This window comes from Rhinatrema bivittatum, chromosome 8 (assembly GCF_901001135.1).
Source record: "Rhinatrema bivittatum chromosome 8, aRhiBiv1.1, whole genome shotgun sequence".
Taxonomy (NCBI): Eukaryota; Metazoa; Chordata; class Amphibia; order Gymnophiona; family Rhinatrematidae; genus Rhinatrema; species Rhinatrema bivittatum.
Window position 1 is genome coordinate 257,953,352 of NC_042622.1, and position 7,939 is coordinate 257,961,290.

Consider the following 7,939-nt stretch of genomic DNA (forward strand, 5'->3'; position numbering starts at 1 on the left):
GCAATACAGGAGAGGTGGGGGAGGGGGAACAGGAGAGGAGGGGGTTGGATAAGGGAGCAGAGTGGCTGTTCTCTTCTCTTGTGCTCCAGGCTTAACTCCTCCCCCCTTCTCTTCCCTGCAATACAGGAGAGGTGGGGGAGGGGGAACAGGAGAGGAGGGGGTTGGATAAGGGAGCAGAGTGGCTGTTCTCTTCTCTTGTGCTCCAGGCTCAACCCCTCCCCCCTTCTCTTCCCTGCAATACAGGAGAGGAGGGGGAGGGGGGAACAGGAGAGGAGGGGGTTGGATAAGGGAGCAGAGTGGCTGTTCTCTTCTCTTGTGCTCCAGGCTTAACTCCTCCCCCCTTCTCTTCCCTGCAATACAGGAGAGGAGGGGGAGGGGGAACAGGAGAGGAGGGGGTTGGATAAGGGAGCAGAGTGGCTGTTCTCTTCTCTTGTGCTCCAGGCTTAACTCCTCCCCTCTTCTCTTCCCTGCAATACAGGAGAGGTGGGGGAGGGGAAACAGGAGAGGAGGGGGTTGGATAAGGGAGCAGAGTGGCTGTTCTCTTCTCTTGTGCTCCAGGCTTAACTCCTCCCTCCTTCTCTTCCCTGCAATACAGGAGAGGTGGGGAGGGGGTTGGATAAGGAAGCAGAGTGGCTGTTCTCTTCTCTTGTGCTCCAGGCTTAACTCCTCCCTCCTTCTCTTCCCTGCAATACAGGAGAGGTGGGGAGGGGGTTGGATAAGGGAGCAGAGTGGCTGTTCTCTTCTCTTGTGCTCTAGGCTCAACCCCTCCCCCTTCTCTTCCCTAGAGGCGAGGGACTGGAGCAGGATACCCCTGCTGCTCTGCCTCTCTAGCCTGAAAAGAAGTGCTGGATCTGTGTTCCACCCCATTCCCCCACAAATTAAGCCCTGCATAGGACCATACCTGGAGACTGCAAATTATAGATGAAAGAGCAATGCTGTTCACCTTCCTTTCACCCTGTTGCCACATGTCTGATAGTTATATTTGTGGGATAGTTTTAGCCCTTGTACGACATATGATCAATAATAATAAAACTGGCAAAATGTCCAATCATTTCTACTGTCCTAGTAAGTGAGAGAAAACCAATCCAAAACAGGGATATGGGACAGCAGACCACGCAGAGCTATGGTGCATAGCTGCTTGTGAGAAGTTAGGCTGACCTGTGTTTCTCAGGCCCCTAGAAATAAAATGAGTCAGGGGGAGGAGGGAAGCCCATCAGTCAGTGAGTGAGAGCAGGTGAGGAGAGGTGTAGCACAGAGGGAAGTCCATCAATTTGTGATGAAAGCAAGTGAGGAGAGAGGGAGAAAGCCCATCAGTGTGTGAGAGCTGGTGAGGAGTGCAGTGCCCTGGGGGGAAGCCTGTCAGTGAGTGAGAGCCCTAGAGGGACACACTCATTAGGTAGAGGTGAGAGACATGGAGTCCCTAGAGGGTTGGGGGGCTGTCAGTGAGCGAGAGCCAGCAAGGGAGGGGACACAGATCCCCAGGCAGGGGTTGGAGCGGGAAGCCTGTCAGTGAGTGAGAGCCCTAGAGGGACACACTCATTAGGTAGAGGTGAGAGACATGGAGTCCCTAGAGGGTTGGGGGGCTGTCAGTGAGCGAGAGCCAGCAAGGGAGGGGACACAGATCCCCAGGCAGGGGTTGGAGCGGGAAGCCTGTCAGTGAGTGAGAGCCCTAGAGGGACACACTCATTAGGTAGAGGTGAGAGACATGGAGTCCCTAGAGGGTTGGGGGGCTGTCAGTGAGCGAGAGCCAGCAAGGGAGGGGACACAGATCCCCAGGCAGGGGTTGGAGCGGGAAGCCTGTCAATGAATGAGAACCAGTGAGGAAATATGCAAAACTCCAGGGACCACAATTCAAAATGTAATAATCCGCCACTGGCCTCAGCTTGGAAGCCCAGCCTAAAAAATCCACCCAAAGAAACTGTTAATTACATCTTTGATAAAACATTAGAAATGCGCTGCTTCTATTTACTCTTTCTGTATCAAACCCTGCAGCTCACTCCTTGTGGTCCCTCTCCACAGCTTGGGCAGCACTGCCCACATCTCTCCATCAACCCCCCCTCCCAGCCTGTGGAACAACCTGATATGACAACTATTCTAAACTGGAGATTTCAAAGGGGAGAAGTGTTAGCTTTTTTAAATTTGTGACTTGGTTGAGTCTTCCCCACTTCTTCTCATAAGTTTCTGCAGTATATAATTTTATAAAAACGATCATTTTGAGGTTTCCATAGAATAACTTCAGTTCCTGAACATACCCAGATCAGTCCAGACCAGTGGATTATGCACTCCCACCGGCAGATGGAGGCAGAGAAAAAAAACTTCAAGGCACTGCTATTATATACCACTAGTGCCACCTGCAGCTCCTCAGTATTTCTCTGTCTCCAGCAGATGGTGGTCGTGCATCCTGCAGCTCTGGACTGAGTTTTAGCAGGGCTTTCCGAGGTGTGAGGTTCCAATCGCAGGCCATCCCTTGGGTGGAGGAGGGCGAATGGGGAGTTGGACACCTCCGACTATAGAGCCCTCGTATTCTGGGGAGTTGGATAGCCAGGGGACAGGTTCCCTACATGCCCCCAAGCCCTCTTCCAGCGCCTCCTAAAGGAAAGTACCCCTGTGGGGATTTTTTTGTTACTTACAGAGTTAAAAAAAAAAAGGAAATTTGGTTCTTACCTGCTAATTTTCGTTTCTGTAGTACCATAGATCAGTCCAGGACAGCTGGGTTTTGCCTCCCCTCCAGCAGATGGAGACAGAAAAAGATGGACTCTGTCCTATACCCCTGAGGTGCCACCTAGTGCCAGTATTATACTGTACTCAAGCAGAAATTATATAAACCATAACGGCAACCAGAAAACAACCTCCCCCTGAACAGCAGAGGAGATGAAAACACCTGAAACGACATGAATGAATGAAACATGCCCAAAACCTTTCCCTAAAAAGGAGGGGGTGTCAGTAAAACTGATCAGCTCCCGGCCGAGCAGACTCTCCATTTTGCCCCCAGGCGGGCGTCTGGACTGATCCGTGGTACTACAGGAACGTAAATTAGCAAGTAAGAACCAATTTTCCTTTCCCTGTACGTACTCGGATCAGTCCAGGACAGCTGGGATGTACCAAAGCTTTCCTAACCAGGGTGGGACTGAGAGAGTCCCGCTCGGAGTACACTGGTTCCAAAAGAACCGGGCTCTGGGGCCCAGACATCCAGTCGATAATGTCTGGCAAAGGTATGCAGAGACTTCCAGGTAGCCACCCTACAAATTTCCTGTGGCGACACCTGCTGACATTCAGCCCAAGAACCCGCCTGTGACCGAGTAGAGTGAGCCTTAAGACCAGATGGAATCGGGTGACTCTGAACCAAGTAAGCCGACACTATAGCCTCCTTCAACCAGCGTGCGATGGTGGCCCCGGAAGCCTTCTGCCCCTTTCTGGGTCCACTCCACAGCACAAAAAGATGAACCGAGAGTCGGAAAGTGTTGGTCAACTCTAAGTAACGCAACAACACTCTCTTCACATCCAACTTCCTCAAATCTTTAGACTCGGAAAATGAAGAATTTAAACCTGCGAAGGAAGGGAGTTCCACGGACTGGTTCAAATGAAAAGAGGATACGACCTTCGGAAGAAAGGAGGGAACTGTTCTCAAGGAAACTCCTGCGTCAGAAATCCTCAAGAAAGGTTCCCTACAGGACAAGGCCTGTAGCTCGGACACCCGCCTCGCGGATGAAATAGCCACCAGAAAAACTGTCTTCAAGGTCAGATCCTTCAGGGTCACTCGCTTCAAAGGCTCAAAAGGGGCATTACAAAGTGCCCGCAGCACCAAATTCAACTTCCATGAGGGACAAGGGCTCCTAACCAGAGGATGTAGATGATTAGCTCCTCTTAAAAAATGTGCCACGTCCAGATGAGAGGCTAAAGCAACCTAAACTTTCCTCTGAAAAATACCTGTGCCAACCAAACCAAAATCAGACAAATTCAAACCTAACACCAGACACTAGGCTTTGCACCTCCACCATCAGCTGGAGACAGAAAAATACTGGCAAACACTAGGTGGCACCTCAGGAGTATAGGACAGAGTCCGCGAAGTCTTTTTCTGTCTCCATCTGCTGGAGGGGAAGCAAAACCCAGCTGTCCTGAACTGAACCGGGTCCGTAGAGGGAAAAAGGATTTTTGCCTTCAGTTTTTTTCTCTGCAGGGGCTTTTCTTTGAGGCTTGCCATTTCAAGCAGTGCTCGGCTGGGGGGGGGGGGGGGGGGCGGAGGAGCATCCTAGTGCCCAGAGCCTCCTCGAGTCAGGGAAGCAGCTCCTGGGCATTTTTGGCCTCAGGGCAGGCGTCCTGAGGCAGTCAAATCGGAGGTTTGCAGTCATTTTTAACTGCTTCCTTCCTCCTCCGCGGGGCGCTGAGCCCAGGCTATTTTTGGCACGGGCGCCATTTTGTTTTTTTGCGGGTCCCGCGCAAGTGCTCAGCCCAACCGATTTTCTTCCTTCTGGGACTCCAGGGGAGCTGGGTGAAGGACTGCCATGTCTGAAAGTGCCCTGGTGGAGGTCTGTAGGGCCTGTGGCCTGGTTTTAGAGTTGGATGCTCCTTCTCTCTGTGCCTCATGAGCTGCGGGGGGGGGGGGGGGGGGGGAGGGGTAATCTGCCAAGGGCAAGAAGCCCAGAAAGCCTAAGCGCGTGCCTGGGGGACAATCAGGAAGAAAAGGTAAACCCCCAGGGTCGATGGATACCCAGGGAAAGGAAGGTCAGGAAGTGTTCCCCCCCCCCCCCTGCTTTCCCCGGCAGTGGTAAAACCTGGCCAGGGAGACCTGAAGGATACAACTTCAGCTTTCAGTAGTGATGATGTGGGTCCCTGAGGTTTCTCCCTGGAGTTTGTGCTACTAATGCATGAAGCCTTCCTGGCCAGGAAGGCTGCGAAGAGGAGGTCTCAGGCCAAGCATCTGAAGTCTCAGGTTCTACCTTCTCCGGGCCCTCGGGCACGAGGGAGCCATGGAGGTGCGTGGACCGCAAATTGGAGGTCCACCTGAAGAACCTTTTTGAAGTTTCAGCTTTGAGCCTCAGAGCGGCGGTCTGTGCCAGTATGATGCAGCGCGCCTGCCTGTGTTGGATCCAGCAGCCACAGGACCTGGCCTCCGCAGGGATCATGTCCCAGACGCAGAAGGCTCGCCTGGAGGCGAGGGGTGGCATACACGGCAGATGCCCTGTATGACCTGGTACGAACATTGGCGCATTCCATGGTATCTTCGGTTGCGGGAAGACACTTGCTGTGGCTCCGGGATTGGTCGGCTCACTCTTCTTCTAAAGCTCGCTTGTACGATCTCCCCTTCAGGGGGAAGCCTCTGTTTGGCGAGGACCTGGACCAGCTGGTGAAATCGCTGGGAGAGTCCAAAGGCAATAGGCTCCCGGAGGATAGAAAGCCCTTCCGGAAAGCATTTGCCCCAAGGAGCCGGATTAGAGACTCCAGGAGATTTAAGTTGGGAAGGGGGGGCTCCTCCTCTTCCTATAAATCCAGACCTTTCGAGAGGCGACAACAGTCCTTTCGGGGAGCCAACCAAGAGGCAAGGGGAGGTGCCGGCCAGGGCTCTGGGGCCGGAAAAGCTTCACAATGAAATTAGGATCACCCACTCCTCGGAAATAGCAGTAGGAGGATGACTGTCCCAGTTTTACGAGGAGTGGGCAAGGACCATGACTGACCAGTGGGTTCTCCGGGTGATCCACGCAGGCTACGCCTTAGAATTTTCACACCCTCCCAGGAACACTTTCCTGGTGTCGCGCTGTTCTTCCCGAAACAAGCATGCTGCATTGGAGGACACCCTACGCCGTCTGTTAAGCCTGCAGGCCACTGTTCCAGTTCCAGGGGCGGAACAAGGAGCCAGTCGGTACTCCGTGTACTTTGTAGTGCCAAAGAAAGAAGGAACCTTTCGCCCCATCCTGGACCTCCAGCAAGTGAACCGGTGTCTGAAGGTACCACGTTTTCGAATGGAAAGCCTGTACATGGTGATTGCGGTGGAGCGCAAGGGAGTGTTCCTCGCCTCCCTGGACCTAACAGAGGCTTACCTCCATATCCCGATTTGGAGCAATCATCAGCGGTTTCTGCAGTTCTTGATCCTGGGGCAGCATTTCCAGTTTCGTGCGCTCCCCTTTGGTCTAGTATCGGCGCCCCGCACCTTCACCAAGGTTATGATAGTCATGGCGGCAGCCCTCAGGCAGGAAGGGGTGTTGGTGCACCTGTACCTAGACGACTGGCTCCTCCGGGCAAAGTCGGAGGAAGATTGTCAGCAGACTATTTTTCATGTGACTCACATGCTGCAGTCGGGCTGGGTGATCAACCTTCCCAAGAGTCACTTGATTCCCCTCTCAGGTCCTGGAATATCTGGGGGCTCGCTTCAACACTCACCTGGGCCGGGTGTTTCTAACGGAGGACCAGAGGGCAAACTACAACAGCAGGTGACCAGTTTTCGGGGACCGCAGACTCCAACGGCCTGGGACTATCTGCAGGTTCTGGGATCCATGGCTTCGACACTAGAGTTCGTCCCGTGGGCCTTTGCTCACATGAGACCGTTGCAGCGGACTCACCTGTCCCGGTGGAGTCCAGTGATGGAGCAATATCAGGTGCGCCTGCCCCTGACCTCACAGTCCAGATCCAGCCTGGAGTGGTGGTTAGTAGACGCCAATCTGCAGAAAGGAATGTCCCTCGAAACCCCGGACTGGGTGGTGATTTCCACGGACGCCAGCCTGCGAGGCTGGGGTGTGGTGAGCTTAGGCAGAGCGGCACAAGGTGAATGGTTGGAATCGTAACGCCTTTGGTCTATCAACCGCCTGGAGGCCAGGGTAGTCCACAGGGCCTTGGAGGCTTTTCTGGATCTGGTACAGGGGCGGATGGTTTGCGTGTTTTCGGACAATGCCACCACGGTGACAAACCTCAACCGTTAGGGAAGAAACAAGAGCCCAGCCGTAGCCCAGGAAGCCCATCTCCTCTTCAACTGGGCTGAACGCCATTTGGAAGGCATTGCTGCCTCACATGTGGCGGGTGTTGACAACGTCCAAGCGGACTTCCTAAGCAGACAACAGCTGGACCCAGGAGAGTGAGAGCTGTCCGGAGAGGCGTGGAACCTCATTTGTGCCCGATGGGGAACTCCCCAGTTGGACCACATAGCGGCCCGACTCAACGCGAAGATGTCGTGATTTTTCAGTCGACGGAAGGAATTGGGGTCCGTGGGTCTCAACGCACCGGTATCCAAATGGCCTTTGGGGATCCTATTGTACGCTTTCCCTCCATGGCCTCTCATAGGTCAAGTTCTCAGACGAGTGGAACAGCACCCGGGTCAGGTGGTGCTGGTGGTTCCGGAGTGGCCTCGGCGCCCTTGGTTCACGGATCTGATACGACTAGCCATGGACTGTCTCTTACGGCTGGGGCATTTGCCAGATCTGTTGAGTCAGGGACCCATCTTTTCAGATCGGGAGGATCGCTTCTCTCTCACGGCTTGGCTTTTGAGAGGCGACGCCTACGACTGAAGGGGTATTCAAAGGCGGTGATTGCCACTCTCTGCTGTAGGCTAGGCGGCCTTCCACTTCTATGGCTTGCGTGCGAGTATGGAGGGTGTTTGAGTCCTGGTGTGTGCAACAAGGAGTTGGGCCAGGGTTGGCATCCGTTCCCCACATTCTGGCTTTTCTGCAGCAGGGACTTTCCAACTCCATCCAGGTTCAAGTTTCAGCTCTGGGATGCTTCAGGGGATGAACAGACGGCAAATCCCTGGCTTGTCACTCAGATGTGGTTCACTTCCTCAAAGGGGTAAAACATTTGAGGCCACCTGTTTGGAAACTGTGCCCAGAGTGGAACCTGAACCTCATCCTGCAGGCTTTATGTGTACCGCCCTTTGAGCCGGTGGGCAGGCTTCGGTCAAGGACCTGACACTGAAGACGGTCTTTTTAGTGGCGATCTGTTCGGTGCGGCACATTTC

General features: G+C 53.9%; 1 protein-coding gene across 3 annotated transcripts in view; it reads right to left on the minus strand.

Annotated features, from left to right (window-relative positions):
* The window catches only part of LOC115098233 (dual specificity protein phosphatase 10-like), a 42,096-nt gene that overhangs the window by 20,456 nt on the left and 13,701 nt on the right, over positions 1–7,939 (minus strand). Inside the window, exon 1 of one of the 3 annotated variants that reach the window (XM_029614692.1) lies at positions 902–1,153. The exons of the other annotated variants lie outside the window; for them this stretch is intronic. The gene's annotated coding sequence lies outside the window, so the exon portion shown is untranslated. Of the gene's footprint in view, positions 1–901; positions 1,154–7,939 lie in introns of those variants that run through there. 3 annotated transcript variants of the gene reach the window in all.